Source organism: Oryctolagus cuniculus, chromosome 6 (genome assembly GCF_051225735.1).
Source record: "Oryctolagus cuniculus isolate XC-2025 breed Fujian yellow rabbit chromosome 6, ASM5122573v1, whole genome shotgun sequence".
In the NCBI taxonomy this organism is placed as follows: domain Eukaryota; kingdom Metazoa; phylum Chordata; class Mammalia; order Lagomorpha; family Leporidae; genus Oryctolagus; species Oryctolagus cuniculus.
This window is the reverse complement of record NC_142872.1, coordinates 28,696,463-28,721,104: the sequence shown is the minus strand read 5'-3', so window position 1 is coordinate 28,721,104 and position 24,642 is coordinate 28,696,463. Positions and strand designations below refer to the sequence as shown.

General features: G+C 60.6%; 1 protein-coding gene across 4 annotated transcripts in view; it reads right to left on the bottom strand.

The window, feature by feature from the left end:
- Nucleotides 1-16,677, bottom strand: part of PSD2 (pleckstrin and Sec7 domain containing 2) — a 56,223-nt gene extending 39,546 nt beyond the window's left edge. Inside the window, exons 1-2 of one of the 4 annotated variants that reach the window (XM_051843451.3) lie at nucleotides 9,933-10,071; nucleotides 9,639-9,790 (exon numbers count right to left, since the gene is read on the bottom strand). The gene's annotated coding sequence lies outside the window, so the exon portion shown is untranslated. The other 3 variants (XM_051843449.3, XM_051843447.3, XM_051843448.3) reach the window with 3 other exon arrangements.
- Between the last annotated feature and the right edge of the window lie 7,965 nt (nucleotides 16,678-24,642).

The window sequence follows — 24,642 nt, the reverse complement described above, 5'->3', positions numbered from 1 at the left end:
GCACACACGTGAGCTCACACACACAGTACACACTGCAGACACCTGTGAGCACACACACACAGTACACACTGCAGACACCTGTGAGCACACACATGAGCGCACACACACACAGTACATACTGCAGGCACCTATGAGCACACACGTGAACACACACACACAGACCACACTGCAGGCACCTGTGGGTACACACATGAACACACACAGCACACACTGCAGGCAACCGTGGGCACACATGTGAGCTCACACACACAGTACACACTGCAGGCAACCGTGGGCACACACGTGAGCTCACACAGTACACACTGCAGGCAGCTGCAGGCATGCATGGACACACACACGGACCTGGGAAGCTGCTCAGAGCCAGTCCCTCTGGGAGGTGAGATGGGAATGCAGGGCGTACCAGCCCAGAGGCAGGACAGCTGGAGCTACAGCACTGGGCATCCAGGGTAGAAATCCTCCTGCTTGGAGAGAAGCAAGGGACGTGGAGGGGACCACCCAGAGCTCCACGCTTGGGTGGGGAGCGAAGGGGCCAGGCACCCACACTACAGGGGCAGCAGGGCCTGGCTGGGTGTGAGAGGACAGGAGAGCCAGGCTGAGGGCCCACAGTGCTGCACACCACCTGGGACAGGCACAATCCAGGCCTGTGGGAGGCGGGTGTGTACACCGGGCTTTGGTCAGGGAAGACTGCTTCAGCAGGTCAGTGTGAGGGCAAGGCCGAGACCACAGCTGTCCCAGGAAGCGGGGCTGAGACACTCAGGCGCTGCCCGCAATGGGCTAGGAGAGTCTGGAGAAATGAGCCCCTCCCCAGGCTCGTTTCCCCGCACACGGCAGAGACCCCTGACTGTGTGCAAGTCCCAGACCTCCCTGAGCATCTGATGGAGCAGGGGATCCCACCCTAGACAGAAGGCCTCACAGGTGCACATGTTCCGGACATACACAGGGAGACTCACAGCCCAGATGCCCATCCGTAGGCCCTGAGCACCAGCCCCCACCTGGACAGTGGCTAAAGAGCTTCTCCCTTGAACGCTTACAGAGAGTTCCACAAGGCCTATGCGGCAAAAGAAGACAGAAACCTGTCACTATATCACCTATTCTCTGCCCAGAAACCCACTGCTTCCCCTGAGTTCCTACCATACCAACCAGCTCCGTAGTTCCCCCAGATGGTAGCACAGGGGCTGAGATCTCTCTCTCTCTCTCTCTCTCTCTCTCTCTCTCTCTCACACACACACACACACACACACACAAGTGAGCACTCAGACACTTAAACGGCCCACCTGTGGGAGTGCTCAGAATGGATACTGACCAGCTGAGCTCCACAGCCCCAGGGGCTCAGGCTGGCCCAGGCCTGCGTGCTCTGGGGCTCAAAGCAATCTGCCAGGCCACTGACAACACAGGCAGGAAGGAGCTGCCAGGGAGCCCCTGGGCCAGGGCCTGGATCACACAGCTCATCGTGTACCCCAAAGTGTCTGCTGGGCCTGGAGGTCAGAGCTCCACACTCCTCCCTAGCCCCAGGTCAGCCTGGACATGCCCCTTGCAACATCTCAACTGCCCAGAGCAAGGAGTGTCAAGAATAATATGGAGGCATGGAGTGGGGGAGGGTCCACCCAGGAGCCTCGGGAACTTCCCTGCCTCTACACCCCAAGGTGGCTCTAAACCATCTCCCCAGCTAGGACCACCTTGTGCAGCAGCAAGTGCCTCAGACTGAGATGGCCCGTTCAGCAGGTCATGACCCTAACTGCATGGTCACAATGACCTGCTACAGTGCCAGCTCTGCTACCCAGGCGTTGCATATCCTCAGGAAATGTGCCCACTTCTCTGAGCCTCAGAGTTCTCCTTGGTATGACAGGGATACCAACAGCACCTGCCTTGCAGGGCTGCTGGGAGGACAAAAGGAGATGGTGTATATAGGTGGCGCTTAAGGAAGGGAGCGCCAGCTCCATCCCAGACCTCCTGGGCTCTGCAGGGGAACCAGCAGGCTGCCCCCAGCTGGCGTGCAGGATGTCCCAGAGAGCAGCATGCAGCGCAGGCCATTTGGCAGGTGCTTGGAGGTGTCAGTCCTTGCACCAGTCACAGAAGTTCTGAGGCTGGGGCTGAAGGCAGGAGGGAGACTCCTGGAGGGCCACAGTTCTGCTCCCACTGATATGCCCACCCAGGCCAGGCTCACTCCTACCTTTGTGTCTCAAGGCACAAGAGCCACACCAGGTGTGGGGGCAAGGTCAGGAACCTGGGCCGCTCTCAAAGATGCCATCTCCTTAAGGTAGTGCCAGTTGAGAGCCACTGACAAGCCCAGCCTCTGCCACGAGCTGTGGTGACCCGGAAGGCCTCACCTTTCCCAAGGTCGAGCAGGCAAAGGTCCCCAGGACTACTGTATATTTGCATCTTATCTGCATGTGCCCCACAGCCTGCTGGGACCCTCAGGGATCCCTGGGCTCTGCTCCGAAAAGCCCATTCCTTGACATCTCCCAGCTTGCTTCTCTCCCCATCTCCTAGCCAAATGGCACCCTCATTTGCTTAGTATTTGCATACATCTGCATACTGGTTTGGAGAGCCCTTCACACTAATGAAATCCACAACATCTGCTGTCAAATCCAAAATCATGTTTGTAGCTGGTGACTCTCGGCCGGCTGACTCCCCTACAAGGTGAATCCTGACGGTGGCAGCCACAGAGGACTAGCCATCTTGGACAGAGGAGTCCACAGCCACATGGACCCCTGCTTTGCCTCCCTGCGGCTTCGGATGGCACCTGGGATTCACCTTGCCCTGGGGCCCACGTGTGACCCATGAGCCTGCAAGCTGGGAGTCAAATTCCAACAGCTACAACAAACTGAGCAGTGTGAGTGCAGCCAACCAGCCCTGCCTCAGCTCCAGTGCCTGGGTCGGGGCAGACCCGAGGGCGCGAGCTGGCCGCAGCAGTCTCCTCCCAGCCTCACGGGCGTGAGCCGACATCTCAGCCTCCCTTCTCTGCGCTTTTTCACACAGCCTATTCTCTAGACCCTCAAGCTCTCTGTCTACCTCCCAACACCCCACACCCCACTCCCTCTCTCCGGCCTTTGATTTCCTCCATACCCCTCTCCCCAAGCTCTGGATTACCGGGCACCTCTTAGCCCTCCTACCTCCCTCCCTCCTTCCCATCTCTGCTTTAGGCCTTCAGTTCAGCGTGCGCCAAACATACAGCTACCTTGCTGAAAGCTCAGCAGAAAGTGAGCACGTGGGGGGGGGCATCTGGTGCGGCAGGTAAGTCACCTCTTGGGACGCCCCCCTCGGCGCAGGGCATGGTTTGAGTCCTGGCTCCTCCATTGCTCATTTTTTTTCAAGATTTATTTATTTGAAAGGCAGAGTGACAGAGAGAGAGGGAGAAATATCTTTCATTAGCTGGTTCACTCCCCAAATGGCAGCAATAGCTTGGCCTGGGCCAGAGTGAAACCAGGAGCCTGGAACTCTCCATCCAGGTCTCCCTCAGGGGTGGCAGGGTCCAGCTGCGTTTCCAGTGATTAGCAGGGAGCTCCACCAGACGTAGAGCGGCCAGGACTCGCCTGTGCCACAACACCAGTCCTACGGCTCCTCCGCTTCCGATCCGGCTTCCTGCTGACGCGCACCCTGGGAGGCAGCAGGTGCTGGCTCAACTACTTGGATCCCTGGCACCCATCTGGGAGACCCTGGCTGAGTTCCGGGCTCCCAGCTTTGGCCTAGCCCAAGCCTAGCTGTTGTAGACATTTGGGAAGTGAACCTGTGGAAGGAAGATCTCTGTCTCTTTGTCTCTTTTAAATAAAATTTTATCTAAAACTAATTTTAAATACATTTTAGAAGAAACTTTTACAGATACAGCAGCACAGGGCAGGAGGTCAGCACGTGTGCAGGGCTATGCTGGGCCACTCTCCGTGGCTGCTTCACTCACCCTAGGTCCCAGTGAGGCCTCAGCCCACATGAGCAGGACGTTGGGTAGGACAGAAAGGCAGTAATTCAGAATGACATCAACATTTGGGCCCCCGGCGACCAGAAGAATTCAATTACCACTGGCGAGTTGGGGATACGTACATGGAGCAGGTGTGGGGAGGATGATGGGGAGCTGGTGGAACTGTCTAGCAGGCAGGAAAGCAGAGATGCCCACGAGACTGTGGGAGCTCAGAATAGAGGTGCGATTTGGGATTGAACATGGCGCAGCCAGCCACATGGGGGCGGGTACTTAAAGGCACAGGAGGGGACGAGGCCAGCGTGGAGGGGGAGCGCAGCACAGCGGCTGAGTCCTGGGCATTCCCATGACAAGAGAGGGAGGGGAGATAGGACCCAACAAGAGAAGGAGCAACCCACAGGGTGGGCGCAAAACAGGAGGATGAGTGTCCTACAAGTCATGGACAGCATCTCAGGGAGGGAGACCAAAGCCTCCAAAAACCACAGGTGAGGGCTGAGATGCGGCCACTGGGTGTAGCAACACGCAGGGTGCTGGTGACCTGGATAAACCAGCCACTGGGCAGGAGCGGGGAAAGCCCAGGGGGAGTGGGGTCAGGGGAGAGTGGGAAGAGGATAAGTGCGGGCAGCAGTGCAGTGCAGGGCACGGGGCAGCGACGGCCGCTGGAGAAGACAGACGACAACCTTGCGAGGCAGGGGGGTGGCTGCTGAGGGCAGGAGCGAGTCGAGGGGGAACCAGGGACATGGAAGGGACACCTGCTAGAGCAACGTCCTCAAGCAGGCACAAGGGGACAGCATCTAGGGCAGAGGGAGGAGGGCCTTAGCCAGGAGCAGGGACACCTCTCCCACAGCGACAGGAGGAAGGCAGGGCAGTGGGTGCAGATGTGGCAGCTGGATGAGTGGCGCACTGGGCAGGGCGGGGGCGGTGAGAAAGTTCTAATCACTCCTACTTTCTCAAAGGTGGAAGAGGCTGGGCTGGAGGGGAAAACAAAGTGTGAAGCAGGCTCTTAGCACAGGAGAGGCAAAGCACTCCGGGCAGCCACTGGGGAGCACTCGGGGTCCATCTGGAGTTCACAGGGGTGGACTTAGTACTTTCCGGCAGGCCCATTCAGCTACATGGTGTAGGCATGCAGCAGGCCGACATGGGATTTAACCGGGGCTGGGCTATTACCAGGCAAGTATGAAGAAGACAAGGAGTAAGCCAGCAGGGCTCGCAAGGGATTGCTCATGCTGACTTGCACAGGGGCAGCTGCTCGAGCCCACTGTCCACTGCTTGCCTCCGGTTAGCTGTGGCCTTCCCTCATCTCAGGATGTGAGGCTGAGCCCTGGCAATATGAACCTCCATACACACTTCCTCTGGCCTGAAAAGGCCCTCAACCCATACCCACCCAAAACGCATTCTCCGGGCTGGCACTGTGGTGCAGCAGGTTAAGCCGCCACTTGCACTGGCAGCATCCCATGGGCACTGGTTCGAGACCTGGCTGCTCCACTTGTTGTTTGTTTTTTTTTTTTTAAGAGAGAGTTACCGAGAGGCAGAGGCAGAGAGAGAGGTCTTCTACCCACTGGTTCACTCCCAAATTGACCGCAATGGCCAGAGCTGCACCAATCCAAAGCCAGGAGCCAAGAACTTCTTGCAGGTCTCCCACGAGGGTGCAGGGGCCCAAGGACTTGAGCCATCTTCTACTGCTTTTCCAGGCCACAGCAGAGACCTGAGTCAGAAGTGGAGCAGCCAGGACTCGAACCGGCGCCCATATGGAATGCCGGCACTGCAGCAGGCGGTGGTTTTAACCGATACGCCACAGCACCGGCTGCTGCTCCATTTCTGATCCAGCTCCCTGCTAATCCACCTGGGAAAGCAGAGGAACATGGCCCACGTGCTTAGGTCCCTGCACCCACGTGGGAGACCTGAAAGAAGCTCCTGGTTTCTGGTTTCGGCCTGAATAAACCCAGCAGTTGTGGCCATTTGGGAAGTGAACCAGCACACGGAAGATTTCTGTGTCTCTCCCTTTCTCTCTGCAACAAACAAAAAATGCATCAGGTTGGACACAGGGTCCACCTGTTGTGCGTCCTAAATCTCTCCCTCTCCATCCCCTTCCTTCCGCCCCCACCTGCCACATCGTGGACCTGACGGGGCCACACAGCCATTCGGCCGCCTTCCCTCTGGGCACCACACATGGCAGCCCTGAAGCCAGGCCCGGGCATCTGGTGCTAGACGTAGAGCCTCCAGTACCCTCGGGGGGAAAGACCAGCTCCTCAGGCCACGTTCCAGGCCAGCTATGGTCTGGGCCGACTTTCTTTCTTGCCCCCCATAACCTTTCCCCTCACCACCCCTTGCTCTTTGCCCTGGCCTCCCCTCGCGCCCAGCAACACCACCTGCCTGGGTTGTGGCTCAGCCCCTCCCCCACCCCCAGGCTGTGAGTTCCCTGAAGGCCCTGATGGCTGCTGGAGCTCCAGTCTAGGTGTCTGCTCTCAAGTAGAGGTGTGCGTGGTTTTGCGTGGATACAGACCCATCGTGCATGGCTGGCCAGATGGGCAAACAGGATGGAAACTCAGGCACCCCTCAGCCAAGGCCCTAGTTTCACAGCACCGGTTACAGGACACTCCATTAACATGTGCCTCCTGCTGTGATGCCCCGAGGACACGTCACCCACGGGATGCTCCTGCCCCACCGTGTTCAACGCGAATTACCATGAGCAAGCAAGACAGACCCAGGATGTGGGACTCCCCACTCCACAAGACTCAAAACTGTCAGTGTTGTAAATAAAAATTCTAAAAAGCAGGGGTTAATCCAGATTAAAAGGACATAAAATCAAATGCAATGTATGCACCCTAACCAAAAATTTTTTAAAAAGAGCCCTAAAGGATATTACTGGGACAGTGGGAGAAGTGTGAGTGTGGACTACATGTGAGATGAAACTGCATCACCACTAAATCTCGGGGTGTGATGATAGCATAGCCATTGAGTAGAACGCCCTTGTCCTGGGAAATTAATGCTCAGGAATTTGGAGGTGAGGTGTTGACGTTCAAAGGCTGAGAGAGAAACAAACAAATGTGCAAAATGTCACCAGGCGGCAGACCTGGGTCCCTAGGTGGAGGGCAGACGAGCGGCCGCTCATCCCACTACCAGGTGTGGTAAGATAAAGTCAGGTAGCAGAAGGAAGGAGTGCAGGGAGACGCTGCAAAGAGCAGAGCTCAGGCTGGCCTCATGGGGCCATTCCTTCCCCTGGGCCTTAGGCCTGCCCCGGGCTGGAGGCTGGAGTCACAGAGGCCACACGGAGGAAGCAGACTCAGCAGTGAGCAGACCCTCTTAGGGCACAAGGGCCCCAAGAAAGCAGCCGGAAGGAGACCATTAGGCAGCTATCACCCCGGGCAGGATGAGGGTCCCTCCCCCACCACTGCGGAGCTGTGGCAGGGAGCCAGGTCTGGCCCCAAGCCCACCCCAACCCCCCAAACACCCTTCGAGGGGCGACAGCCTGAGTGTATCCTCCTATGCGAGGAGCTAGGCTAAATATGGAGCCCCAGACATAAGACGCCGCTCAAAACAGATTTTCCTGGAAAAGACCATCTGGCAAAGGCGGTCTAGAGCATCGTCTGTCGCGAGAGGCCGTGTCCACCGCGGGAACGGGGATGCCTGATCCCGTCTCCCTGGGAGACACCAGCTTAGTGCCTCAGCTTCCCCCAAGGCCACCCCCTGCCCAGATGGACAGGCCCTCAGTCCCGCCTCCTTCCTGAACCGCATCTCCAGGGATGGCTTCAGCAGCCAACAGTTCCGCCCAGGTGTGGATCCTGATTCGGCCACTGCCCGCCCAGGTGTGGATCCTGACTCGGCCACTGCCCGCCCAGGTGTGGATCCTGACTCGGCCACTGCCCGCCCAGGTGATGTCGAACAAGCAACTTCTGCCTCAGTCTCCTCTTCCACAAAATGGGAGCAGTGGTAGGCCTCCCTCTGAAGGCCTCTGTGTGGATGAAGGCACCGAGCACAGCAGTGCTGCCTCCCCACGCACAAGCCGGCCCAGGTAATGACCCCGGGCCCCCTCAGTGCTCTGGATGACAGGAAGTCATTCTCCCCAGCGAGCTTTGTTCCTTCCTCAGGGAAGACCCAGGGAAGCACTAGTGGTCAGGTCTACCGGGGGGTGCACACCCCAGAGCAGTGAGACCAGGACAAGAAGCGGGAGGGTGGGCTCTCAGTGTGGCACACGGTCTCGGGCTGCAGGGTACGGACCACACAGGCACTGAAGCAGCAACCCTGCCGGGGGCTCCAAGGACAGGCTGGTCACCTCTCTACCTGGGGCGGGGCCACCACCCGCCACTCACCTGGTGCACGCCCTCCCCCCAGGGACTCGCCATGCTTCCACTGGGGGCAAACTTTGCAGTAACTCCACTCAAGGCCACTGCGTGACGCCACACGTAGGGGAGAGGGCCACGGGGAGGGCAGGGGTCTCTCAGAGACAACACGGGCAGGGAGCTGGCACAGCCTACTGATTCACAAGGTGCAGCTTCCCCGGAGGCAAGTTCCTGACTTCTCTCAGCCCAGGGCCAAGGATGGGCTGGGAGGTGGTCCCAGTACCCCTGACCCACTGTCCCTCGTGCTTCCTGGCAGCCCCATCAAGCAGCCTCACTTCCAAGGTCTAGAGGAGGGGGCTGAGAAACTCGGGCAAGTGCAAGTGCCTTTCCCCAGACCCAGGCCGCCCAGCTGCCCTGGCCAAACCCTGAGCCCTCTCCCAGGTCCCCATGGGGCTCAGCCCAGCTTATCCTGAGCCCACCAGGAGCTTTAGATCCTCTTCCATGTGAAGGTGGCTCCTGCCCTCTCTTCTCTTCCTGGACCCCCCAAGATGGCACCAAAACAAAGGGGTGGGCACCAGACAGTGCTCCCCAGGGCCTGTGAAGAATCAACGTCCCCAGTTCGTGTTCCAGGGAGCCCCCAGATCCCCCAGAGACAGCAAGAACCTACACACCTCCTCCCAGCAGAGGCCCAGCTGGGCAGGGTAGTCCCCATGTCGGGACCCCTGCCCACCCTGCCCCAGCAGCTCTTCAAGGACCCCTCCCTCTCAGCGGCTGCCACGGCCATTATGTGCCTCTTCAGCCTTGCCCGCTGCCTGCCACGCCCCCGTGCCAGCCCCTGCTCCAGGCAGAGCCGGGGAGGCCTGGCCACCAAGCCAGGCTGTCAAAGTTGGGAAACTGGAAACAGAAATAAATCCTCAAAGCTGCTCCGTAGCGACGGTGGCCGCTGGCAGGCCCCAACACCCTGATCCCTGGCTGATCCCTGGCCACCAAGGCGCCACTGGCACCCCATCCATACACACACTTACCCTCAGATGGTACAAAGGCAGCAGGGGCCAGAAGGCAGAGCCCAGGAGACACTGGGCTGGCCGGTCCCGACCCTCCCTGCAGGCTGGGCTGGGCTCTCAGCGGCGCCCTCACTCCCTGGCCCAGACCCGGCCATCGCGGGCTTCCTCGCTCGGCCCCATCTCCATGACAACCGCATCCTTCGGATGCTCCAGCCAACGCGGAATTGATCTCGAAATGCAGCTTTGTTAAAGACCCCAGCGGACACCGAGGGCGGAGGGCGGCGCCGTGTCCCCCCCCAACCTCGGCAGGCGTTCCCCCCCGCGACAGGACCACCGCTCCCCTAACCCCCGCCCCCTCCCAGACTGGTTGTTTGAAGATGGGAGGGGCGGGGTCCCGGAGCACGCGGGGCCCCGGGGACAAGGTGGCCCCGCAGCCCCACTCACCGCTACTGGTCCCAGCTGCCGGGTCCAGCCTCTCACGGTGGGGCCATGCGGAGGCCGCCGCCAGACTGCCCGTCCCGCTCCGCCGCTGCCCGCCTGAGCTGCCCGCGCCCGCTCCTGTCCCTTCAGGTGTCGGAGCCGCGGCTGTGGAGAGGCTGAGCCGAGCGGGGAGGGCGGTCGGCGGGAGGGAGGGGACCGCGGAGAGGGGGTGGGAGGAGCGGGAAGGGCGGGGACGCGCGGGGCCACTGCGGGCGCGTGCGGGACCCCGGGGTGATGGCGGCGCCCAGCGATGCTCACCACGGCCCCAGAGCGCTCTACCGCCTGTCCTGCCCCGGCCCGGGAGGGCGCGGCAACCCGGTCCCAACCGGTCCTGCGTCGGGCCCTTTAAGAAAGAGGGGGAGGGGAGCGCAGCAAGGTTCCGCCCCCTCCCAGCCTGGCCGGGCCTCCCCCACCCCCTTGCGGTCCTGGAACCCGAGGCCAGCCCCCACCCCGGCCTCCAGACAGGACCCCTGGGCCCCAGACCCTGAGCCCCAATGACGCTCTGGTCCTGCTCGAGGTGGAGGGGGCGGGTCCCTGTGCTGTGGGTTCGCGTCTGACTCCCGCCATCCAGTGTCCCTCTGCAATCCCACATCTGCACTGGGGGAGGGACACAGGGACAAACAGACCTGGGGTATGGGGTGAGAGGAGAGCTGGGAACAGAGCTGGAGGGGGGTGGCAGAAGAGGGAAGAGAGACAAAGGAGAGAGACTCCAGGGGAGTGAGGGGCGAGGAGTGGGTCCCCCCCCCCCAGATGTCACTCCCACTGCTGGGTCTGGGGAGGACTCCTGGGCATACAGAAAAGGATGGGGAGGGACAGTGCTCCAACAAGACCCCAGGGCAGCCGGGAGCAGGCCCAGTTCCCAGAAGGGGAATCAGGCTCTAGGACTAAGGATACCACTGCCCCCCTCCCACCCCAGCCATTAGGCACTGCTTGCCACACCCACCTCCTTCCACCTGCAGACCCTAACTGGTGTTCTGCCCTCTGCCCGTGGAGCCTTCATGCTGCTTGGCTCAGCGAACTCCTACTCAACCTTCAAGCCCCTACTTAAATACCCCTTCCTCCTAGAAGCCTTCTCTGACCTTAGGGACTCTTCCCAGGGAACATGGAAGACTTGCTAACCCATGGGGAGGGGGCCGACCTGTTCAGAAACAGCAGAGGCAGCAGGAGCTGCGATCAGTCTCCCCCTCCTCGAGCTAGGCACCGCTGCTGTTAACTATGCACCTGCCACATGCCAGGGTCCACACTAAGTACTTCCCACCGGTCATAGTTAATCCTCAAAACAAACCTACAACCCATTTCATAGACGACAAACAGAGCCTCAAAGTCACTTGCTCCACGTCCCAGATCTGAACCTGCAGACACAGCCAGGCAGCTGAGAGAGCTCCCCCATCACACCCCTTACTGCCCATCAAGCCCCAGGATGTTCCCACAGGTCCCAGAAGCAAAGAGACCACCTGTGCAGCTGCCCAGGACCTGAGGGGGCGTGGCTACCCGCGGCCCTGTGCTGCACCCTGTGCCCTCTGCTACCTGTAGGCAGGGGAAACAGCAGCCAGCAGGGGCTTCTGGGGGAAGTGCAGGTAACCGAAGCCCACACTCCTCATCCCAGGGACCCGTGGCCTCCAGTCGCAGCCAAGCTACCCTTCCAGGCTTCCATATCCTCACCTGCCCCATGAGGCTAACAGGCCGGTCCTGGGGGACTGGAGAGGGGACAGTAGGAGCTGCTGTGCCCAGTGCCCACCCACGTGAGACCCGGCCCCAAGATGCACTCCGTACCCATGGCCACCCCAGCAGTAATGCCGACCACGCAGGGAATGACAGCATTCCAGGGGCCAGCGCTGTGGTGCAGTGGGTAAAGCCACCACCTGCAGTGCTGGCATCCCATATGGGCACCGGTTCAAATCCCGGCTGCTCCACTTCTGATCCAGCTCTCTGCTATGGCCTGGGAAAGCAGTAGAAAATGGCCCAAGTCCTTGGGCCCCTGCACCCGTGTGGGAGACCCGGAAGAAGCTCATGGCTTCTAGCTCCAAATTGGCACAGCTCTGGCCGTTGCGGCCAATTCGGGAATGAACCAGTGGATGGAAGACCTCTCTCACTCTGCCTCTCCTCCTCTCTGTGTAACTCTGACTTTCAAATAAATAAATAAATCTTTAAAAAAGAGAGAGAGAGAGAGAGTATTCCATTTCTGCCCACCCCATAGACTCAGCCCCACCAAAGCCAGGCCTGCTTGGGGCGATGCGGCCTCAGCCCGCAGTGTGGCCAACACGGGATGGCTCCGTAGATTCAGCTGTTTCCACCGAGTGTGGCACAACTGGGGCGCAGGGCCTGGTCTCTACACCACAGCAGGGGGAGCCTGCCCCAGGAGCCAGGAGGCCTGGGTCCGGGCTCGGCCTCTGCCCTTCCCGGCTGTGTAGCTGCACCCTGCCCTGAAGCTCACGCCCCCTCAGTCAAGTGGCACTAGTTCAGAAGGCCGTCTGAAAGTCACGGATGGACTCCACAGGCAAGAGCTTCAGGTGCCAGGTAGCTATCCCTTGTAGCTTTATCTCTTGTAGCTTCTTTTAAGTTGTAAATCTACCCACTGGCTGACTCCCCAAATTCCTGCAACAGCCCAGGGCTGGGCCAGGCTGAAGCCAGGAGCCAAGAACCCCATCCTCTCCCCCATGAGCGTGGCAGGGGCCCAAGCACTCGGACCATCACCTGCTGCCTCCCAGGTGCACCAGCAAGGAGCTGGAGGGCAGAGAGGGGCGGGCCTCAGCCTCGGGCACTCTCACACAGAACGCAGGCTTGACCGCTGTGCCACAACACCTGCCCCATTCATCTCCTGTAGCCGCTTTACCTCCTGAAAGACAGGAGGAGCAGCGTGCCCCTAGCAGCAACCAAAACATACCGCACTCCCAGGGTCCCTCTGAGAAAAGAACCAGCAGTGTCTGTGTCTCCAAGTGTCCCCCCACTTCCACCCTTACCCGCCTCCCCACTTTGCGGGGGGGGGGGGTGTCTCAGGAGGCCAGGGGCTCTCCCCATGGTTGGCTGTCTGGCCCTGGTCGATTCCAGGGGAGAGCACGGGAGCACCCAGCACCCTGGGAGGGCTGGGGCAGCGGGTCCACCTCCACGCCCACTCGGCCACCACGGCCTCAGCCATGGGGAGGCCTCCACCCGACTGCTGCACCCCCTGGGCCAGGAAAGGCCTCCTACTCTTCCTCAGCGACGCGGAGGGGAGAGAGCAGAGGCCAGACCTGGGAACCTGCCAACCTGGAGGAACTCCCTGGGGCCGACCCAGGCCCAGAGGAGGCCTGGTCTGGGGGGGGAGGGTCCCTAAAGCACCCAGTTCTGCCACTGTCCAGGCCCGTGGAAGAGAGATTGGATGCAGATTCCCCAGGCCAATCCGGCAGGGCTTTGCGACCTCCTGCTCTGTGCACAGCTCTGCTGGAACCTGCCCTTGCTCCCACAGCCACCTATTGGGGTCCTCTCCTGATTTCGCCTCAAACCTGACATCCGGGGAACCCCACACCTCCCATGCCCCCAGCACTTCTGATGACTTCACTGCACTCACGCTGGCTGCCCGCCTGGGGTGCCCCCCTTACCGGCCCTCACGTGGCCACTTCCTCTCCACTCTGCAGCTGCTGTCCTGTTTCTCTTTCCCATTAAGGCAAAGCTCCTTAAAAAGCTGCCCCTGCTCACTGTCTCCAGCCCTCCTCCCAATCCCTCTCCAATCCCACTCTTATCCCCCCACCCACACACATTCCAACACCACTGTTCGTCAAAGACCAGAGCACCATTGCTTTGTGTGGATGTGCAGGCTGGGCACTGCACTAGGGTACGTGGGATGCACGGAGGGTGCAGGAGGAGCCCAGCCTGCTCCCCTCTCCGCTGCCCCTGGCCTGGCAGAGGCCGTAGCCTCCAGGGGAAGGATGCCATTCCTCCATGCCATGGCGTCCTCACTCGGCGTGCTGCACGGCCAGCTACGGCTGGCACGCCCACGGCTTCCCAGCACTCGCGCAGGCGCCTGACTGACTGACTGGTCAGTGCTCAGTGACAGCCACGATGCCAGACTCCTCCTGGCCTCCCTGACCGCCAAACGCCCAGGCACTCGGCCTCAGTTCTCCATCACCTCCAACTTACTCTCCCCATCGTGGAACCATCGCAGTGTCAAAGCCTGGGCCAGCTACCCTGATGGCCCCAGTTCCGAGCATGTGACCCCCAGCCTGTGCCTTCCACCACAGGCTGACCGCACGGCTCCCCAGGATGTCCTAGGAGCAGTGCCATCTCAATCCAGGCCAACCTCCTCCTCCTGCCCTTCACAGACAGTGTCACAACCCATCAGCATGGGCCAAAACCCTGGGAGCCCGCCTGCCTCAGTCTCTCCTGCTGCACTTACCTGGGGCCACGTCACCCTAGCCCCAGCCACCATCCACGGTCACCTGGATTATGGCTGTAGCGCCCTACGTGGCCCCCAGCTTCCATCCGGCCCTTCTTCCAACATTCCCAACACAGCAACCAAAGAGCCCTGTTATTAAATTCATGTCAGGTCACTCCCCTGCTCCGAATCCACTAACGGCCCCCGCGTCACTCACAGTCAACCCAAGTCTCTACGCTGGCCACAGACAGCTCCCTCATCTGGCCCTAGGCCCGCTCTGACCTCGCTGCCTTCCTGCCACACAGGCCTGCACACTGCAGGTGCCCACCCACCTCAGGGCCTTTGCACCAGCTGTGCCGTCTGCCTGAAGACTCCTCCAAGTATCAGCACGGCTCAGCCGCAGCTTCCCGTGCTTCTCTGCTCAGATGTTGCCTTCCCTGACCAGGTTACCACTCCCCTGCCCCCCCACTCCCCCACCCCCAGCTCTCAGGCCCCTCGGCCCACGCCGATGTGCTGCGTGCTCACTTGTGGGCTCTGGCTGACCTCGGCCCAGAACACCGCCGCTAGACCACAGGCTCCCTGAGGGTGAGCACTGTGGGTCTCTGTAGCCCATAGGCTAGAGCCGTGCCCCACCCACAGCAGGGACCCGGGCAGCAAAGGCAACGGCACCTGCTCACAAGGGCTTTGAAACCAGAATAAACCATCCGGGTGTGACGGCCCCAGGCGGGCAGGGTGGACAGCCGCTGGGCAGGCACCGCTCCAGGCTCAGAGGACACTGTCGACACCCCACAAGGCACGCTGTAAGTCCCCAGCTCCTCCTTGAGCCCAGGGCCAGCACAGCCTAGGCACCCAGAGTACCATGAACCAAAGAATGAATGAATGAGGGGCACCGGACATAGGCACGGCTGGGCAGGCAGCGCTAGCCAGGGCCCCAGGAGGGAAGAGGCGTGGGGAGCCCAGGCAGGGAGCCCAGGGGCTTGTCAGCAGACCAGGGCTACACCACCCGCCGCTCCTGTGTTGGCCAAAGAGGAGAGTAGGGAGGGAGAAGTCTCCTACCACGCAGCTCCTGGCCCCGAAGGCGCCAGGGGCAGCAGAGGAGGGAGCCCACTCCCCCCCCCAACCCCACCCACAAACGTGGCCCCTGCCAGCACTGGCCCAGGGCTGGGGGACAAAGCCCCTCAGGGAGTGCCAGGGACTTGCCGTGCCCAGAGGCAGCCGGCCGTGGGCCCAGGATGCGGCCAAGCTGGGCCACGGCTTCATCTGAGGGCCTTTGTGGGCCTCTGGGCGCCTGTCCAGGATGGGGCTGCGACGGGCCAGGGTGGCAAGGCACGGGCACTCCCCTGCCGCCCACAGCCCCTCCGGCCAGCCAGGCCTGGCGCGATGGCAGCTTAGGGGAAGGACCCTCTTCTGCAGCCCCCAAGTCCCTACCGCAGAAGGGCCCGCGCCCCGGCCCACACCCACGCCCGGGAAATGCGGAGCTGCTAGGACCGGGGGCCAGGCAGGTCAAGCCCCCGGACAGTGGGGTTCCACAGGGCGAGAGCTGAGGTAGGCCTGGAGTTCACCTTCCCCGCACCCCGCGTGCTCCCTCAAGAAGCCCGGCGCGACAGAGAGGGCAAGCCTTGCTCCTTGCGGTGAGGCCCGGGGACACGGGCAGTCCTGCGCGCCCAGCCGGGCTGGGAGGGCGGCCGGGCCCGGCCTGCGCGGCTCTCTGCCTCCCTCTGCTGGCCGCGCCCGGACTTGCCAGAGCAGCCGGCCATACCGCCAAGCGCGGCCCGCGGTAGGGAAACCGAGCGAGTGGAGGTCACGGGGGCCCTGCCCGGCCTCAGCGCCGGCCCCAGGCACGGGCGCCCCACGACGCTCGCTCCTTCCGGGAGTCCTTTCTCCGTCCAACCTGAGTACTTGGTCAATGTGGCCCAAGTTGTCTCCCCAGGCCGGGCTCTGACCCAGCATGGATGGAAGACTGAGGCTCCCGTGACCATCCCACGGTGACCCAGACCCCTCGTCCGTGGGCCGGAGACCATAGAGAATTGATGGCGAACGTAGGGGTCCACCCCGCCCTCTCTCTCCCGGCGCCCTTCAAAAAGCAGGCCCGCAATGGAGATCTTTCGGGGTCGGCGCGCCACCTGACGGCGCCCGCAGGCACTGCACCGTCGCCCCGGCGCGACCCCGGGCCGGGAGAGGGCGTTCACGCGCGCAGCTGCGGGCCAGGCCGCGCCGCGCTGTCGCCACGCACGATCCCACTCCATCCTCACCGCAGCCCAGGAGCGGGACACTGGTCACCCCGCGTTAACTCTGAGCACAGACCCCGCAGCCGGAAAGTTCCACTCACCTCTAGTTTGCGGCACAGGCGGCTTCCGCTTCCTGGTGTGCGCCTAACGCGCTCACCTGCGCCAGGGCCGGGCGGCTCCGGAGTGAGCTCTGAGGGGAGCGCGCCGCGGCCCCCATCGCGGACCCGCGCCGCTCCTGGGCGCGCTCCTTCCACGTCGCCGTCCTGCCCTCGTGCCCTCGGTGGTGCCCATGCCTTCTCCCCTGACGCAAACCTGCGCCGGGCCCGCCTCCGTGCGTCCCTCGGGGCTGGCGCGAGGGACACGCGCCCGGGCAGGCCCTGGGCAGCCCCTTCCGGGCTCCGCAATCAGGAGCCGGGGAGGTGCCCCGGGGGTGGTTGTAAGTGATAGAAACTCACTCGGCCGACTTCGTCCGGAGGCGCGGCCGCAAGCGCCTCTTCCCGCTCGTCCGTAGCCCGCGGCAGCGGCCGGTCTCCAGGAGCTTCTTCCAGCAGAGGGTCAAGATGGCTGAGGCAACGCCGAGCCCTCGTCCAGCTGTGGGGAAAGAAGCCTGCCCCGCAGGCCCGGTGCGAGCCCACGCTGGGGATTCGGTGTCCTGGGCCCAGCCCTGCAGCCACCGCTCTCCGCTGGGCTGCTGGTGGAAGGCGCCCGCCCCGTGGCAGAGCAGCGGCTGCTACACCCGGCCTGGCCACGCCAGAAACCCCTTTGGAGGCCCTAACTCATTAATTCATGCCTTGGGGTCGGCGCTGTGGCGGAGTGAGCTAAGCCTCCACCTACAGTGCCACCGTCCCATATGGGAACGGGTTCGAGTCCCAGCTGCTACATTTCGGATCCAGCTCCCTGCTAATGGCTTGGGAAAGCAGCAAACGATGGCCCAAGCCCTTGGGCCCCTGCACCGACGTGGGAGACCTGGAGGAAGCTCCTGGCTGCAGCCTGGCCCAGCCCCAGTGGTTGCAGCCATTCTGGGGAGTGAACCGGCAGGTGGGAGATCTGTCCCTCCCTCTCACCCCTTCTCTCTGTAGCTCTGCCTTTCAAATAAATAAGTCTAAAAAGTCATTCCACGGTCAGATGGTGAGCCTCTGGTGTACCCAGCACTAGTCTAGGTAAACCACATCAGTGCACAAAAAAGACAAAACCTCTCGCCCTCCTGAATCGTGCTTCCTACCAGGGTGGGAGAAGAGAGGAAACAAGAAACACCAGGAGTGCGTGAAGTCTGACGTCAGCCGCAGCTGCTCAGGCGAGCGGGCAGCAGGGAGGGGGGGGAAGCAGAGTGGCGAGGACCCCACCTTGTGTCACAGGCCCTGGGTTTAAGTCCCAGCTCCACTTCTGCTGCAAGCTTCTTGCTATGAATGCGCTTTACCTAGAACAGTGGGAGACCAGGATGGAGTCCCAGGGTCCTGCTTGGCCTGGCCCAACCCCAGCTATTGAGGTCATCTGGGGAGTGACCAGTGGGTGGGAGATGTTTCTCTCTCTCTCTCTCTCTCTCTCTCTCTCTCTCTCTCTCCCCCTCCCTCCCTCCCTCCCTCTCTCTCTCTTTCTGGAATTCTGTTTCAAATAAATAAACAAATGCTTTTTAAAAAGAAACATCAAGGTTTAGCAAACGTTTATTGAGCACTTACTGCATGCAGGATGCTGGGCTGAGACCCAGGAGCTGCCAAGGGCCGCTGGGAGCCCACGCAGGCTCAGACGAGGCGAGCCCAGCCCCACCTTTTGTTCCCCGAGTTCTCAGGTGGATCAGCCTGGGCAGGCAGTTGCGACAGGCAGAGCTGACTGTACGCAGATTGCAGAGATCTTTCGAGAATGCTGTCCTGAGGCTGTGGTGAGAAGCTACAGCCGGATCCGGCTTCCATGACGTGCAGCCGGCACAAAGGGCTGTGGGCGAACAGAACGCAGCCAGGACAGAGGAGGGCTGCAGAGGCCGGCCACCGACTCTGCTCTCCGCCCTGGACTCGGCTGGCCCCATACTGCTTTGTTTTTACCAGTGATTGGGATGAAGCCCTAGAGGCACGCTCAAAATGGTTTCAGAGGCGGAAGATAGAGGGAGATGACCTCAGAAGCCAAGAGGGGCCGGCGCTGTGCGCCAGGACACCTGGATCCATGTCGGAGCGCTGGTTTGAGTCCCAGCTCCTCCATTTCAGATCCAGCTTCCTGCTAATGCACCTCTTGGGAAGCGGCAGGTGATGGCCATGCGCTTGAGTCCCTGCCACGCACATTAAAATACCAAATGGAGTGTGAGCTTCTGGTCAGCCTGACCCAGCCCTGGCCGCTGGAGGCTTCTGAGAGTGAACCTCTCCTCTCTCTATTGAGCTACCTTTTAAGTAGACAAAAACAAGCTTTTTTAAAAAAGATTATGCAAAAGTTTTTAAAAAAAAAAGCCAAAAAGAGGCAACAGAGTAAATTGGGTGTTTTTTAAGCTTTATTTATTTATTTTTTGAAAGGTAGAGTGACAGAGAGAGAGAGAGAGAGAGATCTTCCATCTGTCGGTTCACGTCCACATGACCACAATGGCTGAGGCTGGGTCAGGCCAAAGCCAGGAGCCTGGAACTCTATTTGGGTCTCCCCCATGGGCAGCAGAGCCCCCGAGGACTTGGGCCGTCTTCCACTGCCTTCCCAGGAGCTGGATCGGAAGAGGAGCAGCCGGGACTCCACCTGCATTCACGTGGGATGCCACCGTTTGCAGGCAGCATCTTAACCCTCTGTGCCCAATGCCAACCCCAGAGAAAATGGTTAAGACCATGATGTCTGCAGCCAAACTGCCTGGGTTCTAATCTCGCTCCGCCGTTCTTGACTAGGTCAGTTCAGACAAGCGGCTTCACTTTTCTGTGCCTCAATGACTCTTTCTACGCTGGGAACAACAGGAAAAGAGTTTGCTTCTCCCACTACCACCAGCACCAGATGAAGGGTTAACTCAAGACCAACAAGATGGAATTCAATGAGGACAAATGGAAAAGCTGACCTTCGGGCCCCAAGTTCAAATCCAGGGTTAGGGAGAGCGAGCTGGGCATCAGTCCATTCATCCGTCCACGAGAAACAGCCTGAGGTGTCCAGCTGATGGCCAGAGCAAGTGCAGCCAGCCCTGTGCTGACCTTCAGCGAGGTTCTCGGGACGTAGCACCCAGAAACTTGGCAGTATCACCCCGAGCCCCCACTGGCACAGGCCACCCTGCATGGCTGAGAGTACGAAATGGCACAGCTCTGCACAGAGGTCATATCCGCTCTCACTAACCGTGCCTCTGCCCTGTGACCCAGCACCCAGGAGAAACAAACACACATGTTCACACAAAGGCCTGTCCAAGAACGGCCCCAGCGGCTGTGTTTACAACAGCCACGAACGGGAGACAGCACAGGTGTCCAGCAGGGGGCAAAGGGGGGCCGCCGTTGCGGAGCAACAGGTTGAGCCCCTGCTGGCAACGTCACCACCACACCGATGCACTGAGCCCCGGTTCAAGTCCCAGAAGCTGCACTTCTGATCCAGCTCCCTGCTGCCGCATCTGGGAAAGCAGCAGCAGATGGCCCCAGTGCTTGGGCCCCCGCACCCACGTGGGAGCCCCACGTTGGGTTCTAGACTCCTGGCTGCAACTTGGCCCAACCCTGGCTGTTGCAGATATTTGGGGAGTGAAACAGTGGGTGGAAGTTTGCTGCCTCTCTCTCTCTCTCTCTCTCTCTCTCTCAATTTCAAAAAATGAAAATAAATGCATACCCTTTTAAGCAGCAAAGAATTGACAAAGCAGTACACATCCCTGCTGTGGACGCCACCGTGCATGGACAGGGAGAAACTGCTGACCGGAGGAACCTCCGCAAGGCTGCGCTGCGAGAGCAGGCCAAACCCCAGCGCATCCAGCCAGCCTCCGTGTTCATGACATTCTAGAATGGGCAACCGTGGCAAGAAACCAGAACTGTGGGGGCGGGACTGTAACCAGGAACGCCACCCAGGTCTCCCATGGGGATGACCCCAGGATGAGAACCCAGGAAGGAGTTCCTGGCTCCTGTCTTCAGCCTGGCCCAGCCCTGGCTGTTGCAATCCTTTGGGGAGTGAACCAGCAGATAGAATTCCCTCTCTCTCTCTCTCTCTCTCTCTCTCTCTGCCTTTCATAGTGGCGGCTAGATGGGTGTTCATCTACAACTCCATTAACTTCTCGGTATATTTCAAATATTGACAATCACGTGTGGAGGAAAGAACACGAGTGAGGAAGCCGGCACCAGCGCCTCCCAGGGCCCGGGGCGGGGCCTCGGCTGGAGAGAGGCTGGTGCAGCTCTCGCCTGCACAGCGCACCTGCTCATCAACCCAGCAGTCCCAGCGCCAGGAATGAATCCCAATGAAGTACAGAGGAACGCAGGCGAAGTCGAAGCTGCGGGGATGCCCACCGCGGCACCGATCACAGCGGCAAAACCTGGCAACCAACGCCCGCATCCTAAACAGGGCGAGGGCTGAAGTGGCTGTGGAGTGCTAGGCACGGGAATGTCACGCACACAGCGTGACATCATGCCACACAGGCACACAACTGGACTGTTGGGGGGAGGGGCAATCAGGGAGGACTTCCTGGAAGTGTAACTGTAAGTGGACCTCATGTGGGGCTGTCCCCGAGGACTGCAGTCTTCACTCCCTCTACTCTGCAGGGGGCCTGCCCTGGGCCCAGATGCCTGCCCCAGGCTCCAGGGGAGGAAGGCGGTGGAGGCCAGGAGCAGATGGGTGCTGGGACTGTGGGGAGTGGAGCACTCCAGAAGTGTCCCCCATGTGTCTAAGCAAGGCCCCTTGAAGACAAAACTCTGCCAAGCCACCAGAAGTCCCTCATTCTCTCCTGCCAACCCTCAGCCTTCCAGAACGGACCTGTGTCGCGGGCAGGCGCCCATGTGCCCGACAGCCCGGCTGCCGCCCCCTCCTCCTACACAGGCCCCAAGCGCCCAACGGGCTGCCTTCGGTGGGTGCGGCTGGAGCGAGCGCGGCTGAGGGCACCGCAGCTGGGTGGGACACAGATGCTCCGCAGCCCCGCCGGCCGCACAGGCTGTCGCCTCCAGGGGCAGCCAGCACGAGGCGGCCAGTTTGATCTCACTACAGAAGTGGTCCCACAATGGGACAGGCAGTGAGCCCCCCATCACACAAGGTGTGCAAGCCCCCTGCCAGGAGGATGGGAGAACGGATTTCTAGCCTGCCCAGGAGAAGGGACCGAGGGTCCAGGGGTCCCTTAAAGGAGGTCAGAGTGCGTTTCCAGCCTCCCTGGCCCTGACCAGACAGTGCCGAGGGCGCTCCGAGGCTGTTTCTGACTTCGAAGGCAAAGGGGATGTTCAGGGAGGACTCTCTGGAGGAGGAGGCCAGATGACCACCTTCCTGCCCCCACAAGCTCCAAGCTGTAGCTGTGCATGTCCCTGACCCCTTTTCTTGAGTCATCCAGGCCTTTATGAGCAGAAACGAACAGGACCTCGGGCCGGGGCCTGGACAACTCCCTGCCCCTCTCTGGGACTCGGCCTGCCTTTGTTCAGCGGTCCCAGCTGAAGCTGCCCACGTGTTTTCCTGCAGGGATGGGAGCCGCCACAGTCATGTGGGGGGTGGGGGGTGGGGCTGGATACTTTCAGGGAACCCTGCTCGGGTCCCAGCCGGCTGTCCCTGGGACGCTGGCTAATGACGAGCAGAGAACAGCACAGGTGGCAGGGTCTGCCTGACACCCACCCCCGCAGCCCTCAGCTGTGGCAGATTAACCATGCGCTCAAGCCAGCGCTGTTTCCATGGTGATGGGCCATGCACCTGAGCTCACCGGGGGGCCTCCGGGAAGGGTCTCAAGGCCCAGCCTCGCTGCCCCAGGAGGCGGCGGGGTAGGCACAAGGTGAGGCCAGGAGACAGATGAGCAGGGGGCATGGCTCTGCGCCTGCCATGCATCGGGAGGTGCTAGGGCCCGGGCTGGGAGGCAGGCACCTGCTGAGCCCTGGGCAGGGCCCTCTGCTTCTCCCGGCCAGTGAGGATGGCGAGGAGACCACGACTTCGTTTTCTTCACACACCCAGAGTCACTTGGAGACAGACACTCAGCCAGACCCTGCGACGGGCGCCTCAGCCCGGGCCGCGGCTCTGTCCACCCACCCTCACTCTCCCCACTCCCTTCTCGGCTCCACAGCTTGGCGTCCGCGCCTGCCACCGTGCGGCCCTTCCCGGTACTACGGCAGTCCCCCTAATTTCTTGGCTAGGGGGACCGCAGCCTAGGCGCCTTGAATAGGCAGGTGGGGCGTGGCGTCGTCGCCTCTCCTCAGGCTGACAAGTCTTTGTCTCCAAACCTTCCAAGTCTCAGCTGTCATTTCCGGAGACCAAGTCCAAACCCCTAGGTAAAGGTTCCCGATTCTTCTTGCTGGTCCCAGGCTGGTGGACGGAACCCATGAACAACTGGCCCGGGCAGCCCCAGCTCTCTGCTGCTGACCTGCGAAAGCAGCGGAAGGCGACCCGAGTGCTTGAGCCCCTTGCACGCGCGTGGGAGACCCGGAAGCAGCTCCTGGCTCCTGGCTTGGGCCTAGACCAGCCCTGGCAGTAGCAGCCATTTGGGGAGTGAACCTGCAGGTAGAAGAGTGAGCTCTCTCTCTCTCTCTCTCTCTCTCGCTCTCTCTCTCTAAGTCTGCCTTTCACATAAATAAATCTATCTTTAAAAAGAAAAAAATGCAATGACCATGTGATCCAGCAATCCCCCGCTGGGTGTATTTCCAAAGGACCTGAGGCAGAAACCCAGAGGAGAGGCGTGGACACTCACGTGCACAGTACCCTTCCCGATGGCCGGGAGGCGGAAGCGACGCGCAGGCGCATCCTCAGAAGGCCGGCTGGGCTCCGGCAACAGGCGCTCCAGTTCCCCTCAAACAGTCGGGAGACTGTGGCTCACAACACGGGGCGTGGGGCTGGAGGGGGGGGAGTGCGGGCAGGTGCAGAGTTTCCGTTTTGCAAGATGAGAGTTCTGGGGCCCCTGGCGGTAACAGTTGCAGGACACTCGTGTCCGCATGCTTGGAACTGGTTACGATGGTTACTCCATAAAGATAACAAACTGGGGCAGGCGTTGGCCACAGCAGGTTGGGTCGCTGCTTGGGATAGCCATATTCCGTGTCAGAATAGCCGGGTTCAAGTCTTTCCCCTGCTTCTGATTCAGCTTCCTGCTAACGTGCACCCTGGGAGGCAACGGAAGATGGCCCAGGTCTTTGGGTCCCTGCCACTCATGTGGGAGACCCGGATGGAGTTCTGGGCTCCTGGCTTCAGCCTGGTCCAGCCCCTGCAGGCATTTGGGGACTGAACCAGCTAGTGGAAAATCTCTATCTCTCTGTTGCTCTGCCTTTCACATAAAGAAAGCTAAGGGGCCAGCGCTGTGGCACAGTGGGTTAAAGCTCCTATCTGCAGCACGGGCACCCCATGTGGGTGCCAGTTCAAGTCCCGGCTGCTCCTCTTCCGATCCAGCTCTCTAATGTGGCCTAGGAAAGCAGTAGGAGATGGCCCAAGTCCTTGGGCCCCTGCTCCCGTATGGGAGACCGGGAAGAAGCTCCTGGCTGCTGGCTTCGGACCAGCTCAGCCTTGGCCATTGCTGTCATTTGGGCAATGAACCAGCGGAATGGAAAACCTCTCTCTCTCTGTCTCTACCTCTCTCTGTAATTCTGTCTTTCAAATAAACAAAAAATAAATATTTTTTTCAAAAAAGGAAAGTTAAAAATGACAACAGTAATAAGACATATACATCAAAATGTTTGCTTGTTCAGGGCCGGCACTGTGGCATAGCAAATAAAGCCATAGCCTGCAGTGCCAGCATCCCATATGGGTACCAGTTCAAGTCCTGGCTGCTCTACTTCCAATCCAGACCCCTGCTATGGCCTGGGGAAGCAGTGAAAGATGGCCTAAGTGCTTGTGCCCCTGCACCCACGTGGGAGACCTAGAGGAAGTTCCTGGCTCCTGGCTTCAGATCGGTGCAGCTCTGGCCATCGCGGCCAATTAGGGAGTGAACCAGCGGATGGAAGACCTCTCTCTGTCCCTCTCTCTCCCTGTAACTCTACCTTTTAAATAAAGATTTATTTGAAAGGCAGAGTTACACAGAGAGGAGAGGCGGGGGGGGGGGGTCTTCTATTCACTGGTTCACTTACCAGTTGGCCACAATGGCCAGAGCTGCGCCGATCTGAAGCCAGGAGCCAGGAACTTCTTCCTGGTCTCCCACAAAGGTGCAGGGACCCAAGGACTTGGGCCATCTTCCACTGCTTTCCCAGGCCATAGCTGAGAGCTGGATTGGAAGAAGAGCAGCCGGTACTTGAACCGGTGCCCATATAGGATGCCAGCACTGCAGGAGGCGGCTTTACCAGCTACGCCACAGCGTCATCCCCAAATCTTTTTT